Source organism: Ahaetulla prasina, chromosome 6 (assembly GCF_028640845.1).
Source record: "Ahaetulla prasina isolate Xishuangbanna chromosome 6, ASM2864084v1, whole genome shotgun sequence".
NCBI classification, from domain to species: domain Eukaryota; kingdom Metazoa; phylum Chordata; class Lepidosauria; order Squamata; family Colubridae; genus Ahaetulla; species Ahaetulla prasina.
Genome location: NC_080544.1, coordinates 12367275 through 12385244, shown reverse-complemented (window position 1 = coordinate 12385244; position 17970 = coordinate 12367275). Strand labels below are relative to the sequence as shown.

General features: G+C 39.3%; 1 long non-coding RNA gene across 1 annotated transcript in view; it reads left to right on the top strand.

Moving 5' to 3' along the window:
• Nucleotides 1-2935: 2935 nt before the first annotated feature.
• The window catches only part of LOC131201068 (uncharacterized), a 241419-nt gene continuing 226384 nt past the window's right edge, over nt 2936-17970 (top strand). The window contains exon 1 of the long non-coding RNA XR_009155776.1: nt 2936-3034. This is a non-coding gene — a long non-coding RNA (uncharacterized LOC131201068). The remainder of the gene's footprint in view (nt 3035-17970) is intronic.

Below are 17970 nucleotides of genomic sequence, written 5' to 3'. Positions count from 1 at the left end.
AGCAACTTGATTAAAAGGCTTGAAATTCATGTAGTCATACCATTTAAAAAAGAACTTTTATAAAATGATGTACTTACTATTTGTGCAAATACCTGAGTAATTGCCTATGAGATATAAAGATGCTTCTAATTGCAGTTGAAAACACGAAAGGGCTTTTTATCATGCATGGTGGACTTGTGAAAAAGATATTAGATATACATGGTGATGTGTTTGTATTGACCTCATCTCTTTCCTAAGAGGTCTGTAAGGGGCATGCATAAGAGCACAAGTGTGTCTACCATTCCTGTCCTAATGTTTCCTTTCATTATATCCAATTAATATAGTTATTACATACTTATGCTTATATATATGCTTATATATCGTATAGTTATTCCATGCTTATGCTTATATATACTGTTGTGACAAATAAATAAAAAAAAATGCAGAGAGTTTTAAAAATTAATTAAAATAAAAAATTAATATTTGGATGATTCTGGAAGGTTTTTTCTATCTATCATCTATAGCGCTATCTATCTATCTATCTATCTATCTATCTATCTATCTATCTATCTATCTATCTATCTATCGCTATCTATAGCTGTCTATCATCTATCAATCTCTCTCTCTCTCTCTCTCTCTCTCTCATCTATCCAATATAATATCAATATAATATATTGATATTGTTTCCTGATTGCTTATTTGTACCCTATGACTATGATTAAGTGTGGTATCATTAAGTGTTAAATTTATCTATCTATAAATCTATGACTATCATTAAGTGTTGTAAGTGTTGTACCTTAATGAACGTATCTTTTCTTTCATGTACATTGAGAGCATATGCAACACAACAAATTCCTTGTGTGTCCAATCACACTTGGCCAATAAAAAATTCTATTCTATTCTATTCTATTCTGTTCTGTTCTGTTCTGTTCTGTTCTGTTCTGTTCTGTTCTGTTCTGTTCTGTTCTGTTCTGTTCTACTCCACTCTACTCTCTACTCTACTCTATCTCTCTATACTCTATCTCTCTATCTGTCATCTATCTATCTACCATCTATGCATATACATACATATATACTGCTAGTAGAAATACTTAAAGCACTGGTGAACAGCCCAAAGCTCACATTTATCTTGTGAGTTGAAAGGAACCCCAAGTTATTGTTGCTTCGTGGAAACTGAAAATAAGTCACACAGAGGAAAGGCAAGATTCCAGAAGATATCGAACACAGGATTTAAATTAGAAGAAGGCACATTTCCATTGAACATAAGGGGGGAAGTCAGTGGTGGGATTCAAGTAATTTAACAACCAGTTCTCTGCCCTAATGATTTCTTCCAACAACCAGTTTGCCAAACTGCTCCGAAAGTTAACAACTGGTTCTCCCGAAGTGATACGAACTGGCTGAATCCCACCACTGGGGGAAATCATAAAAACACCAAGGTCCCTTCCAACTCTTCTGCTCTGTTGCTGTTCTGTTCTGTTCTTATTCCTATCTGCCCCTGTTCTGTTCTGTTCTGTTCTGTTCTGTTCTAAAAAGCCAGAGAACTCCTTCCCTTCCCATTTGCCTGAGGACAAAAATATTCAAAGAAGCAATCTTTGTATCATTCCATGTAAATGCCTTAAAACAATTCTGTCCTTTTGGACATTAGACATCTGTCTTCTCTCATGGGCTTAGTTTTAGCCACACACACATAAATTCTACTAAATACCGAGCCCAGGAAATGAAGTGAAGGATTCCGACCAGAATTCAAATCATTTTTCCCCCTATAATGAATGAATGGAAAAAGGAAATAAATTGCATTTCAGGGAAAATTGCGAGTTTCAGCACTCAGTCTTTGAAGCATATGATTCTAGTGGAAAGGTAAATATAAAGACATCTTCAAACGGGCTCGAGTCTAGTGACTTTGTGGGCTCATCCCTGTTGTTTACTCGACACAGGACAGAAGGGGTATTATTGCTATGTCGTGGCCTTGTTTATTTTTCACTTTCCATAAGCCAGTTTACTGATTTTATTTTTTGAAAAAATAGGGAAAAAGTAAATAGGCAAGAAGAAAAATAATTGAAAGGAAGGAAAAAGGTCAGACAAAAAGAAAAAAGTGTAAAAAGAAAGAAGAACTATGATAAAAAAGGAAGAAAAATAATGACTTCTGACTTTCTTTTGGTACAAATAAAGATGATCTTCTTCTTCTTCTTCTTCTTCTTCTTCTTCTTCTTCTTCTTCTTCTTCTTCTTCTTCTTCTTCTTCTTCTTCTTCTTCTTCTTCTCCTCCTCCTCCTCCTCCTCCTCCTCCTCCCCCTCCTTCCCCCTCCCTCCTCCTCCTCCTCCTCCTCCTCCTCCTCCTCCTCCTCTTCTTCTTCTTCTTCTTCTTCTTCTTCTTCTTCTTCTTCTTCTTCTTCTTCTTCTTCTTCTTCTTCTTCTTCTTCTTCTTCTTCTTCTTCTTCTTCTTCTTCTTCTTGAATGAGAAGCAAAATGTTTTCAAGAAAAACAACCAAGAAAGTCCAGTTTCCTCTTGGAAAGGCACCTTTGGGACAATCATGACCTGGTTGATTGAGAATCTCCATAGACTGTTATGCAAAGAGCCCCCACTCCTATCCAGTTACTTCTCTCTTCCAAATCTGGAGGAAATTTTCAGGTCAAATGAGAAATAATCGGCATAATGAAAGAAACAATGAAGGGGGCCCAGGGGAATCTTGGTTTATTTTGACACTTGGGTAAAACTTGTAGAACCAAACAAATTAAGAGTTTGATTTCAGGACATCGAGTTAAGTAACTGTTCTGATAAGCAAGTGGCATGTGTCTGTACATGTGCATTGTGTGCCATGTAACCAAAACATTGACTGCAAATATTTTCTTGGAAACGGGGCCAGGAGTAAATAGTCAGATGTCTTTCAAGTGTAGCTCCTCCATGCATTGGCTTATATAAAAAGGCAGCTGAGATTTTAGTGGATGGAATTTGTGAGACTTAATCCTTTGGGTTCTCTGCTGCTCTTTCAACTGCTTGCCACCCAAATTATCTCATTCCCACTGCTGGAGCAACCGTAAAACCATGAAAGAGAAAGGTACATATTGCTTAACTGGGATAAAAAAGAAACCTGCTGGCAAAGCAAACCAGTGTGACATCTTTGATTTGTTGCGTTGCAGTCAAACTTGATTGTGAAGGTGAATTCAAATATCTTTCTCATGCTTTTCATTATAGATTGTCCTTCAAATCTTGATGACTTCCTCTTCTTCTTCTTCTTCTTCTTCTTCTTCTTCTTCTTCTTCTTCTTCTTCTTCTTCTTCTTCTTCTTCTTCTTCTTCTTCTTCTTCTTCTTCTTCTTCTTCTTCTCCTTCTCCTTCTCCTTCTCCTTCTCCTTCTCCTTCTCCTTCTTCTTCTCCTTCTCCTTCTACTTCCTCTTCCCCTCCTTCTCCTTCTCCTCCTTCTCTTCTTCTTCTTCCTCCTCCTTTTCTTCCTCCTTATTCTTCTTATTCTATTCTCTTATTCTTCTTATTCATTTTGCAAGCCTTGACATGTTGGCATATTGTTTCAAGAAATTCCATTTGAAGCAGAAGCCTCACATTAGCTGGGTCTCTGTTCTATAATTTATCTGAATAAATTTTATATACAGTAACTTTACTAAGGAGTTATTTCCTGGTGATGGTTGGGGAAACACATTTGTCCTACTCATAAATATCAGCTAATGACAGAATGTACAACAACTTTTCCTGTGCTAATTTGGAGTGGTTGAGATTAATTCATAATTACTTATTGAAACACCCCCCTTCCTTCCTTCCTTCCTTCCTTCATTCCTCCCTCCCTCCCTCCCTCCCTCCCTCCCTCCCTCCCTCCCTTCCTTTTTGTTACCATCTGAGTTTATTATCTCTGCCATTTTTGTCCCTTTTTTGTTGCTTGCTATTCCCTTCTTTTACATGTATGCAATATTTTGCACAAAGTTCTTTAGATGTTGTCATATAAATTTAATATATTATCCGTTCACAACAATCACAGCTGTCAATTCTTTAGCTGGTCTTGGCCTTCATACTTACTGACTTGTTCCTAAGAACTTAAGATGGCGAAATGTATCTATGTACTAGATGTGGGATCTTTTGTAATTAACTGATGGAAATTTTGTTAATATGCAGATTTTCTAAGTCCCATTTAGGATTTATTGATATGAATTTCAGAATGTCCATAATCGCTGGGGCCACCATGGCACAAGATTATGGCACAATCTTTCAGTCTGAGCTTTCAGATCTTAATGCTTTGTGCTCTTCTCCAATTCTTTCTCAAGACAAATTCTTTGTCAAGACAAGACAATTGTACAGATAATAGTGGGTTGATCACACCATCAGCCAGATGTTTAGACTGCATTTGGCATTTTTATCCATTCTTCGAGCCCTTCTCAAGAATCTACGATAGCCAGATTTTATGATATTAGAGATATCTTTGCAGGATGTAAGCTGTTCCAATTAAAGCTGCCTTTTGCAATTGACTGGTGGTGATTTTGTCAATGCCGATGGCATTCAAGTGGTGCTACAGTTGTTTTGGGATTGCACCTAAGCACCTATTACTATATATTATAATTGTCATCATCATCATTACCATCATCATCATCTTGTAGGATTTTAGATAATGGAGAAACCTGATATTCAGCGAAATGTCACCCAGACTGAGATTCTCAGTCACCCAGGTCATGGGTGTCTCAAAGATGCTTTTTGAAAAGGCAACTGGACTTTCTTTGTTTTACCTTGAAGAGGTTTCACTCCTCATCCAAGAAGCTTCATCAGTTCTGGTTGACAAGTCCGATCTGATGAAGCTCCTTGGATGAGCAGCAAAACCTCTTCAAGGCAAAACAAAGAAAGTCCAGTTGTCTTTTTCAAAAAAGCACCTTTAAGACAGACATTCAGCAGCTGCGTTATCATACATCATGCTCACTGCAAACCAAAACACCACACTGTGAAATATGAGGGATGAGTCCAAACAATAGTGATTTATTCAAGAATCTATGACTAACTAAACCACAATGCATGCTGGCCAATGTCAGCAGGGGAGAGATCATTGTCCTCAATTGCAATCCTTTCCTTTTCCCCCCACAGTGATTGATGGTAATTAATTAAAACTGATCAAAAGCCAAAAGCTATATTGCTGTGATGGCGAACCTATGGCACATGTGTCACTCAGCGCCATCTCTGATGGCACACGTCGCCCCAGCTCAGCTCCACCGTGCATGTGCATGTGGCTCCTGCCGGCCAGCTGATTTTCGGGTCTCTGCCCTGCATGCAAGGGGACGGGGTGCATGCAGGGGTCACGTGCATGTGGGGGGGCAGGAGGTCATGTGCACATGCGTGGGGGGAGCAGAGGAGGGTCGCACAGGGGATGGGGAGCATGGGGTGTCATGCACAGGGGTGGGGGGAGCGTGGGAGGGTTACATGTGCAGGGGGTAGGGGTAGCGCAGGAGGGTGGTGCACACATATGTGGGGGTAGGCATGTGAGGGGGGGTCACATGGGCATTGCATTATGGGTGTGGGTGTGCGCTTTTGGCACAAAACAACAAAAAGGTTAGCCATCACTGCTATATTGAATAAGGCTTTTTTTTTTTAATTTGCATTTATATCCCGCCCTTCTCCGAAGACTCAGGGCGGCTTACACTATGTTAAGCAATAGTCTTCATCCACTTGTATATTATATACAAAGTCAACTTTTATTGCCCCCAACAATCTGGGTCCTCATTTTACCTACCTTATAAAGGATGGAAGGCTGAGTCAACCTTGGGATTTGAACCTGCAATAATTGCAAGCAGCTGCTGTTAATAACAGACTGTCTTAGCAGTCTGAGCCACTCAAGCCACTTTGGTAGCAGCCAGATTGTAGCCAGTTTATATTCTCTTTCTTAATTTCACAAAGGGAACAAAATGTACATTTTACCTTAATTACAAGTATGCCAGAGAATAAACTCCATGTGTGAGACACTCCTATGGGCTCTTGCCAAAGAATGCCTGAACAATACATTTCAAAATCATATACATATCTCTACAGGCCTGAAAAACATGTTTGCACAGAATTAACACACACCTATTGTCCTAATAGTCCACAGCTGACTTTTGTGCCAGCCAACCATGTACCCTGGGCAGGTACGAGTCAGGATTAGGGACACGTCACAGGATTAGCATTGGGGTTCCTGTGAGATGCAAGCTCGGTTGTGAAGATGTGTCCTCAGGAACCCAGAATGCTGGGTTTCTTTGTGTTATCATAAGCCTTAGTGTGGTTGACCCCTGGGTATGCATTATAAGCTTGCAGTCTTAAACCGGGGAGTCAATAATCCATGGTTTAGATGATTGTGGTTGAGTTAGGATCAACCCTGGCCTTGAACAAAAGTGAAAACTTGCCTTTTATTGTGGATAAACCATATTTCCTCCAGAAGTAGACATTCAGTCCATTGTAATTGACACGATCTCTTATTAGTCAGCAAACCGGAATATCAAAATGCAGTTTAATTACATGTTATTGGAACAGTTAGAATCAGCCAGCTTATTTCAATGAATGGGAAAGAATAATGAGGAAACTAGGAGGCTGAGATTCTGGGTAAGTCATCTGAGATCCTTGAACTTGCTTTGATTGGCGGATTGCCCCCCAGGAGAAATGACACATTTTGCTTCTCTGTGTTGAAAACAGTGGCCTTATACCAAATTCACCTTTCTCTCTCTCTCTCTCACACACACACTTACTCACTTACTCTCTCCCTCTCTCCTCTCTGCAATGTTTAGATCTTCTTCCGTGGATTGTCACATTAATTCATAATGTAATTACCTTACCAGGCCTTATTCAGGCCCTAAAGAAAGGAATTATGCCTAAGTATTGTAAAGTAATGAGGAAAACTACCCTTAGCATTGGTTGCCTTAGGTTGAGTGTAAAATATTGTCTCTCTTTCAGAAAATCTGATATGTTCTCTCTCTCTCTCCCTCTCCTTCTCTCTCCCTCCCTCTCTCTCCCTCTGTCTCTCTGCCTTGCTCTTGCTCTTGTTCTTGCTCTCTGTCTATGACTCTGACTCTATATCTCTGTCTCTGTCTCTGTTTCTGTCTCTGTCTCTCTCTGTCTCTCTCCTTCTCCCTCTCCTTCTCCATCTCCCTCTCTCCCTCTGTTTTTCTCCTCGCTCTCGCTCTCACTTTCGCTCTCTGTCTTTGTCTCTGTCTCTGTCCCTCTCCCTCTCCCTCTCCTTCTCCCTCTCCCTCCCTCCCTCTGTCTTTCTCCTCACTCTCACTCTCGCTCTCACTCTCACTCTCACTTTCACTCTCTGTCTCTGTCTTTTTCTCTGTCTCTATCTCTCTCTCTCTCTCTCCCTCCCCCACCTCTCCCTCTGTCTCACTGTCTCTCTCTTTCTCTCCCTCTTGTCTCTCGATCTCTATCTCTCTCTGTCTCTGTCTCTGTCTCTCTCCCTATTTCTCTGTCTCTCCCTCTTCTTTTCCCTCTCCCCTCTCTCACCCTCTCTCTCTGTCTCTCTCTCTTTCTCTGTCTCTGACTCTTCTCTCTGTCTCTCTCCCTATTTCTCCCTGCCTCTCTTTCTCTGTTTCTCTGTCTCCCTTCCTCCCTCTCCTTCCCCTCCTCTCAAAGTCAGGGATACACAATTTACTAATTGTGTTGCCTTTCCCCCTTGAACAACAGGGATCAACATGCAAGAGCTGGCAGCTTTCTCATTTTGTTTATGAGATAGCCAGAATTCTGCATCAACCAGCTGTCACTTATTTCACCAGGAAAGTGTGACAAATGGAAGCATTAAGTAACTCACATCATCTTACCCCACACATGATTGATATCAGCTTCTTCCAAAACAGGGCTATAAATAACATTACTCAATATCAATATTGCATTTGTATCCAGGGCTGTATTTATTCTGGAAATCTGCTCCATCATTATTGGAATTCTGCTCTTTATTTTCATTTTTTTGGCTCCGAAGGAAGAAAATGAATCTAAAGGCGCAGAGATGAGGTGGAAAAACTGATGGCCAAATATTTCCTTTTTTCATGCGGGCTTATTTTTCTGAAAATTACAGTAGGATATTCTTAGAAGAAGGGAAATGCCTGGGCAGCTGACATTTGGAGAGGCTGATTTGGGTGTGTGTGTCCTCAAAAGACACCGAATGATATATTCGTCAGATGCAAACCAAGAATGTCTTGTTGTGCAAGCAGAACTGAGACCATTTATATCAGAACCAACACAAATTCTATTTAATGGCCTTTCAGTCAGCACCACCTTCAGATTTTAGGCCCCCGTGGAAGCCCTTGAGTTAGAATAATGGCTCTCCATACGCTTAAGACTATTATAACACCAATGTGATTGAGGTGATCTTTGAAGGCCACTCAGAAAATGACCGTGTTTGCTTAGTGGATGTGAACTAGTTTAGCCACACAGCCTCAATGTTATGGTTGCTAGTAAGTTCCTGGGGCCAATTCAAGGCGCTGCTTTTAATCTCCACAATCCTGTCTCTGCTGCTGACTCTCTTTGGGACTCGGTTCTCCAAAATGACCTAGTCCACACAATACGGTCTCTATGTGTTGTGACCCAGGCCCAAGTAGGTGGTAATAAACTTAGTCCGTGGAAAAACAAAATTTATTTGAACAGCTGGGAATTATTTCATTCCCAGCGTTGTTCAACTCAAAGTAAAACAAATGCCTCCCAACACAAATTCCTCAGTTATCTCACCAACCTTAGTCCAATTAGGCAAGCTGCCAAAGGCCCTTCCTGGCAAACGTCCAGAAGCCACAAAAACAAAGATGTACACGAAACAGAAGATGGAGCAGAAGACGCAGCTACAACGTTGTTTTCCAGCAAAGCTGAAATACCGGTGCTGGTCTCCTTTAAGCCTTATGGGAGTGGCCAATAATCTCTTGGCCCTACTCCCAAGTTCTCCTCTCTTCTTGAGCTGCTCTTGCCTTCTGGCAGCTCTTCTCATGCGTGCATTAGGAACAGGCTCCTCCTGTTCCTCTGCCTCACTACTATCAGTCTCTGGAGGCTCTGGAGTCTGCACCTCACTTGCCGATGGCCCTGGCCTCACCTCAGCCTCATCGCTGTCTGACTCCATTGCCAGTTCCATAGGCTGCTGACAGACCACAACAAGGGGAAGCTGAGGGCATTGACTCTGCCTGAGGTATAAATGGGCCAGGAATCTGGCTGGAGACCTTTTTCATTACTGATTTCCAACATAAGAGCACCAGCATGCCTACCGTCCCTGTCCTAATGTTCCCTTTAATTGTATTCCCTTTATGTATTCAATTCATGTTTATGTATATTATCTAATATGTACTCGACAAAATAAACAAATACATAAATAATTCTTTCATAGAATCCTAGACTTCTTTATTGGCCAAGTGTGATTAGATGCACAAGGAATTTTCATCTCCTAGTGCATAAGCTCACAGTGCGCATCTAAACAGCAAGTAAATAAGTCATAGATCATAATAAAACACAATTGACAAATCATAAAAAATCAATGGGAAAAGATAGGAGAGATGAGAGGATGAGAAATGATGAGAAATGAGACAGTGCTGTGGGAATTAGGTGTTCAGCAGAGTGATGGCACAGGGGTGGGGGGAAACTACCTTTGTATTTAGTAGTTTTGGCATGCAACGCCCTGTAGGGGAGGAGTTGAAACAGTTTATGTCCAGGGTGTGAGGGTCTGTATATATTTTCTCAGCCCTCCTTCTGACCCATTCAGTATACAGGTCCTCAATGGAAGGCTATGACTATTTTTTCTGCAGTCCTAAATATCTGTTGAAGTCTATATCTGTCCTGTTTGGTTGCGGCGCCAAACCAGACAATTAATTGATGTACAAAGACTCAATCGTTCATCCATAGAGCTGTATCCTTGGGCAATCTCAGCATTTTTTCTTTTCTTTTTTATTCAAAAAGTTTTACAAACATTTTTACCCATACTTCCTCTCCTCCAACCCCCAACTCTCCCCCTATCCCCTCCCCCACCCACCTTCACCCCCCCAAGCTTCCCAGAGCAAAATACAGGATATAACACCTAACAAACATAAACTAAACTAAGCAAACAATCCATAAATTTCCATTCCTCCCCTAGTACCTTAACTCTCCTCATCCTAGAAAAAAAAAAAAAGAAAAAAAAAGAAAAAAAAAGAAAAAAAATATTCTATCCATTCATAAAATATTTTCAGTCCCTCTCCTCCATTCCAATATTCTTCCAAAAACAGTCTTTTAAGTACAGTAATCTTGTATAGTCCACCAAATTTGTAAATCCATCATGCATAATAGTAAGTAATATTACGCTGTTTTCAGTCCTTCTTCTCCATTCCAATTTTCTTTCGTAGATAGTCTTTTAAGTACACTAAAGTTTCATATCAAAAAGCCATCTGATAATATTAGATTTAAAGTCAATTTACTCCCTATTATTCTTCAAAATAATGTCTTGTATAATCCACCAAATTTGTAATTCATCATACATAATAATAAAAAAATATATATATTTATACAAATAATTCTCCATCTCTTATTCTATTATCATTACTTTATTTAACCCCAAACCTTAAATAATCAGATAGTATTACTACGGTCACTCCAACATTTAGATTATAAATTCAGACAGTACCATTTACATTTACATTTAATCCTTCTTCCCCATCCATCATTATAAATTACCAAATATTTTAATTCAATTATTAACAATTCATATGTAATCAAATCTCCAACATTTAAATTATAAATTCAAACAAATACAGATCATTTTTTTACAAACTCCAAATAACATTTTTACAGAAATCATATATAAATTGGCCTTTCTTCTTATATTCAAAAATTTCAGTTATAATTTATCCTTTCCCATAAAAAGAAGACGCTTTTCGCTTAAAACTATTTCTTCTTTCCGCCCAGCTCAATCTTTGCTTCTCTGCATCCCCTACATTTCCCAATGTTTCTTCTTCAATAATTCCACTCCCAACATTATCTTGTATATGTTTTACTTCCTTCTCCCACCTTTTTTCCCTCTCCACTCATGTTCTCATCTTAACCTCTAACAGTGGGGGATTTAAACATTAGTATAAAAATCTCTTGCTTTAACAACTGTATTAAGACGAAACTTTCTTGATTTATAATATACTGTTAAACCAGCTGGAACATCCCACCTATACTGCATCTGATGTATCCTAAGTTCTTCCACCAAAAAAGCAAACTCCTTTCTATTTCTTAGCATTTTAGAAGGAATTTCTTTCATCACTAACACATCTTGTCCTATTATTTGAATTTTATTTTTATAAAATGCTTGTAAAATTCCATTTCTAATCTTCTTGGTTGTGAAATAAATCACAACATCTCTTGATAGCTGCCTTTGTCTGGCAAACCAAGAATTAACCCGATAAATTTTTTCAATATGGACTTCAAAATCTGCTGACTGCTCTCCAGTTATCTGTGCAAAAGCCTGTGAAAAAATCTTTTTCAAATTCTCCTGCTTATTTTCCTTCAAACCTCTCACTCTCAAAGCATTACTCCATCAGATTATATTGCAATATAACCATTTCTTCATCCGCCTTATCCACCTTAGTCTGAACTTCCTCTATTTTATTTTCCAAATTCAAATTAACTTGAATATTCTCACCCTCCTCTCTTTTATTTTCCAAATTCAAATTAGCTTGATTATTCTGAACCTCCTCTATTTTCTTTTCCAAATTCAAATTAATTTGATTAATTTCTTCCATTCTTTCGTCCAACTGGATGATATTTTGTGAAAAACATTGACAGGCTGCCACCACACTTTCCATATCCTTATTCCAGACTTCCACCGTATTTTTTAGTTCCAATATTTCTTTTTCAATTTCACTAAATTTTTGGTCTATCAAGCCTTTTAAATATTTCTTCAGATCTTCTTTTAGTTTGTGTATTTGAGCTAGCGAGATTTCAAAGTCCTTAGAAACACTTAGCTTCATTTGCTTAAAAGCCATTTCTTATTAAACTTTGTACTCTACAAAAAGAAAAGAAAAATTCAATGACTCTTCTTCAGATCTTTTCTTCAACACAGTAATTAAATTAAATAGATCAGTTCTTATTTACTCCTTGGGCTTAACCTCTTCATATAACATCAGCACCGACAGCTTTAACAAGCACTTCCTTAACTTTCACTTTCACGCCTTATTGCAACAAGGACGCCATTTCCTTTCCTCTTTTTAAGTCATTTCAAGAGAAAAAAATATACTTTAACTAAAAAAAAATTAAAATTTATTATTTGCAATCTTTTGATTCAGTCTCTTCGTGTAACATCAGCGCCAACAGCTTTAGCAGGCATTTCCTTAAGTTTCACTTATGCCTTGTTACAATAACACCATCCCCTTTCTTCTTCTTAGATTGTTTCAAAAAAATTATACCGTAACTGAGGAGTTAAACTTTGTTACTTACCACTGCAGTACTCCTGATTTTGCTCCGTCTGGTAAAAGAAAATCCATTCCAACTTCAATATTGGTCACAGATGTGGTCGCGGCATTTTGCTCTGCCCAAGGCAGAGGCGCCCCGGATCCGGAGGTTGTCGAGCTTATGAGGGAGCTCTCACCCTCAAGCCTCCAGAATCATTCCTGGGGCTTTCCAGGGAGCTCTACCTCAGCTCGATTGCTCACCATTCCCTCTTTGCCCGAGGAAAAGGTTTCTGAGCTACCAGACAGCTGATTTGCACTGTCTGAGTGGCTCTATGCAATCACGGGGCTAGTGGTCTAAGAAAAGACCGCCATCAAGGACCTGCGGTGCCACCGGAAGCCAGCAATCTCAGCTTTTTGAGTTGACGCAGGAAGAGCATTCTTTGTTGTGTCTTTTTAATGAGGGTTCTAATGTTAGGAATAACTTAACAGCTAAGAAGAAGGACCCTAAACACTGGTTTTCCAGAAGACCATGAAAACCATTTTACTGACTGCATTTGGCTGATAATGGGATGGTTCGTGGCTAATGTATTTTTTTAAAATCATATAAACATGATTGATAAATGCGCACCCAGAAATGTACCGTGAGGAATTTCTCCAATGCAGAATGAACGCTGTTCTACCTCAAAATAAGAGAACCATGAAAAGAGTGCACAAGTTCCTAACAACAGAGAAGTCACACTTGGTTTTTTTCTTTCCCTTCATTTTACAACAGACCATCTTCTTCTCTTGTCCCTCCCTTCATCTCCTTTCCTACCTTCCTCCTCCTCCTCTCCTTCCTCATACCTACTTCCCTTTCCTCTCCCCTACTCCTCTTCTTTTTCTCTCCTTTCTCACCTTCTCTCCTACTCTTTTTTTTATTGAAAAAGTTTTAACAAACAAAAATATTTTCCCCCTTTCCCCCCCCCCCCCTCAAACCCCCCCTTCTCCCCCCGGCTTCCCGGGTCAATCACAAAGTATTATTATACATAAACCAAACATAGAGTAAAATTTTCCCTTCTAATCCAATAACCTCATCCGAGTCTTTTCGTTTCCTAACCTCCCCCATTACATTCTAAAATAATACATCCTAATTATTCAAAGGCAATCTGATATCTCTTAATCTGATATCTGTTTTGTAAATAATAAATCCATTTTTTCCATTCAGTTAAATATCTTTCCTGCATATTGTCTTTCAAAAAGGCTGAGATTTTAACTTTCAATATCCATTATCTATTTGGTGGACTTGCAAGAAAATTAAGGCCTTTTGGATAAGAATTTGGTGGATTATTCAAAATGTCTTGAAGAAGAAGATAAAGTTCTTGCCACAATTTTTCCTTTTGGGAATTATAACGGATTGTACAGTGACTGAGATTAATTTTGAACTTAATAACAGCAGCAAGGCTACTGATTGGACAATATTGGAAGAAAAAAGAATTACCTACAATAGAAGAATGGATCTTCTCTCCTACTCTTATCCCCTAACTTATCTTCCTCTCCTTCTCCTTCCTTCCATCCCTCTCTCTCCTTCACCTCCTCTATCTTACCTTCTATTCCTCTCTTCTTTCTTTCTTCCTTGTTGTATATTATTTCCCTTGTTTGGTATCCGAGCAACTCCAAAAGTAATTAAAAAGTTTTATTTTTGTGCTTTCTTTAGAGAGAATATCTATGATTATCTATGAATAAGAAAATGTACATTTATAATATGTGTATAAGAAAAAAAAAGTCACACCTGGAATACAGAGTCCAGTTCTTTCATGCAGGGAAGGAACAGCTTAAAAAGTATATAAATTCCAATAAATGTTTATCTACCTCTGGGTTTTCTTTATATTTGACTAATTTGTCCAGGTAATAATTGTTCCAAAGTTCTTATTTATTTATTAATAATGTCTCTGAATTTATTTATTTATTTATTTCCCATCTTTATTATTTTTACAAATAGGTCAAGGTGGCAAACACATCCAACTCTCCTTCCTCTTCCTATTTTCCTCACAACAACAACCCTGCAGGGTGGGCTGGGCTGAGATGAGAATGACTGGGCCAAGGTTATCCAGTTGGCTTTCATAGCTAAGGCGGGACTAGAATTCTCCCTTTAGCTGATGATTTATTTATTTATTTTTATTTTGTTTTATTTATTTATTTTTTGTCAATCATATATAAGATAACAGGTAAAAGTATAAACAGAATTTGGATACATGAAAAGAGTAAGAGTAAAAAGGAATATTAGGACAGAGACAGTAGGCATGCAGGGGCACTTATGCACACCCCTTACAGACCTCTTAGGAATGGAGTGAGGTCAACAATAGACAGTTTAAGCTTAAAGTTTTGGGGGTTTGGGGAATAAACTACAGAGTCAGGTAGTGCATTCCAGGCATTGACCACTCTGTTACTGAAGTCATATTTTCTGCAATTGAGTTTGGAGCGGTTTACCTTGAGTTTATATCTATTATTTGCTCATGTATTGTTGTGGTTGACGCTGAAGTAGTCGTTGACAGGTAGGACATTGTGGTAGATAATTTTATGTACTATGCTTAAATCAGACTGAAGTTGGCATAGTTCTAAGCTGTCTAAGCCCAAAATTTGGAGTCTGATGGCATAAGGTATTTTATTGCGAGCAGAGGAGTGGAGGACTCTTCTTATGAAATATCTCTGGACTTGTTTGATTGTATTTATGTCCGATATGCAGTGCAGGTTCCAGGCAGATGAGCTGTATTCAAGAATTGGTCTAGCAAATGTTTTGTATGCTCTGGTTAGTAGTACAATATTACCAGAGAAGAAGCTACGCAAGATTAGGTTAACAACTCTTAGTGCCTTTTTGGCCCAAAATCACACAGTTGGCTTTTATGGCTAAGGACGGACTTGAACTCACAGTCTCTTGTTTTCTAAACTGGTGCTTTAATCCCAAAACCAATTTCTTAGGCTGCAGACCTATAGCGGGTCAATTTATGTAAGAGTTCACCCAGGGGTGAAATGCTCCCGGTTCAGACCGGCTTGACCGATCCGGTAGCGATGGTGGTTGCTGGTTCAGAAAACTGGTGGCAAAAATCCCTGGCCCTGCCCCCCTGGTCTGCTGAGCCAGACCATCAGCAGAGGTTTTTTTTTTACTTTTAAAAGCAGTTTTTCTTCAGCCGAAAACATGCCTTTAAAAGCAAAAAAAAGCCTTTGAGGATCCCGTGGCTCAGCCGAGATCGGCAGAGCCTTTAAACTCTTTTTTTTTTTTTTAAAGTTTTAAAAAGCTCCTCTGGCGATCTCACCTGAGTTCCTCATCAGCAAAACCTTAAAAAATATGTTTTCTACAACTCTTCAGCCTAAGAGCTTGTACAAAACTTCCTTTTAAGAGATTCTAAGGCACTTACCTGATTACTGATCTAATACATGGCTTTCCCCAGCCTGAAAGGAGCAGTTTCAGCACAGACAGAATCAGTTGCTAGCTAATTCATTTCCTCAGTGAGCAACTAATCTGCCTGTTTTGCTGGCTGAGGAACTCTGGGAATTGAAATCCACAAACCTTAAAGTTACTAAGGTTGGAGACCCCTGATCTAAAAAATATAAATGAAATAAAATAAAATAATAAAATAAAATATTTGTGCAGCTTTCTGAGATTTGGTGTGTTTCTGTAGTGTTTCACTCTAACTACACAAACACACAAAATCTCACAAAGCTGTATGTGGCATTTTGTGTGTGTGTATGAGAGAGAGAGAGTTGTGCTGTGTGTGTGTAAAGTGTGAAAGTTGTTTTTTGAGCTTTTTGTGACTGTGTGAGGTTCCTGTTTGTTGCAGGGGCCATTTTGGGTGAAGTGCAGCTGCTTTTACATTGTGTGTGAGTTAGTTGTGTTGTTTTGTGTTGTGTGTGTGTAAAGTGTGAAAGTTGGTTTTTGAGCTTTTTGTGGCTGTGTGAAGTGTGTGAAGTGTGAAGTGCAGCTGCTTTTACATCGTGTGTGAGTCAGTTGTGTTGTGTTGTGTGTGTGTAAAATATGAAAGTTGGTTTTTGGTACCTCTTATTGTTTTTTATATTTTGTTATTTTTATTATTTATTGTTATTGGCCACGCCCACCCAGTCATCTGACCACCAAACCACACCCACCAATTAAGCCACGCCCACAGAACCAGTAGGAAAAATTTTTTGATTTCACTCCTGCGTTTACCTCACTAGAATCTGTCTTCATAGTCATTTGGTATTAGATTATTTTGTTCAGCCTGTTTGATCCTGATAATTAGGAATGTGTTTACAATGTGAATCTCCAGGAGGAGGAAAAAAAAAACACAGTGTGGGAAATGATACTGTAGGAAGTTAGCACCCACCCCTCTCCTAGAAAATAAGATATTTTAGGAAATATTAAAAGGGCAGAATATTTCCCCTAAAAGGGAGGTAGAAACTCAGCCCCCATCCACCTTTATCAATGGGCCATTAAGGCCTGGGCCAGTCTATTCTACATAACAAAGATCTACCTCCTTCAGGCAGAGCCTTAATAGGAAGCCCCTTTCATTACATCATCACCCAGCAAGAGTCAACCAAGCCTGGGACACATACAACCTACAAAGTTACCCCTGCACGGCCCCATGGGAGTATGACAACCAATCAGAATACAAGCTCAAATTCAAAACCCCAGAGAGGGTATAAAACTCAGGCACTCTCAGCATCCCTGCCCCTTTTTCTTCTTCACCCAAAATCTTCAAGGCATGTGATCCTGTCCATCATTAAACCATCTTTCCAAGCAGCCACCGTGTTTCCAGTCTCTTTTTCCCCACTTGGAATGGAACCCGGATGGACATTTCTTCCAACAATACATATCGAGACTCATCTTCCCAAGAGTCTATTTTCTACTTTTAGAAAAGAAGGTTTCAGCGCTTGAGGTTGGAAGATTTGGTTAAAAGAATGGGAACCATCCTTCCAAATTGTCAAAAATCAAAAGAATGGCTAAATGATCTTTCAGGAAAGACTGGTACCCTTTTCCATGAGAAGATATGCACAGTTAAGGACCAAGCGGGCCAAGGAATGAAGCCAAACTCCTATTTAATTGACAAACATTCTTGTCTAGGTGAAATGAGAGATTTGTTTCTTTAAAAATAATAGCAGGCGGCTTACCACCCAATATTCATAAGGAGAACACAACTTGATGTGATTGGATGCAGAATTTTATTCTTTGTTGCAACATAAAAAGTCACCATCCCAAGCAAAGTCATCAAAGTTACAGAGAAGAAGGGAGAGGCCTATTCTCCAAAGCAGGGGTCTCCAACCTTGGCCATTTTAAGCCTGGCAGACCTCAGCTCCTAGAATTCCACAGCCAGCAAAGCAAAGCAAAGCTGACTGGGGAATTCTGGGAGTTGAAGTCCACCAGGCTTAAAGTGGCCAAGGTTGGAGACCCCTGCTCCTAAGCACTAGAAGGCAGAAAAAGAAGCAGTGGGTGGAAACTAATCAAGGAGAGAAGCAACCAGGTACTAAGGAGAAATTTCCTGACAGTGAGAACAATTAACCAGTGGAACATCTTGCCTCCAGATGTTGTGAGTGCTCCATCACTGGAAGTTTAAAGAGATTTGGATAACCATTTGTCTGGAATGGTCTAGGATCTCTTCCTCTAGCACAACGGTTCTCAACCTGTGGGTCGGGACCCCGTTGGGGGTCAAATG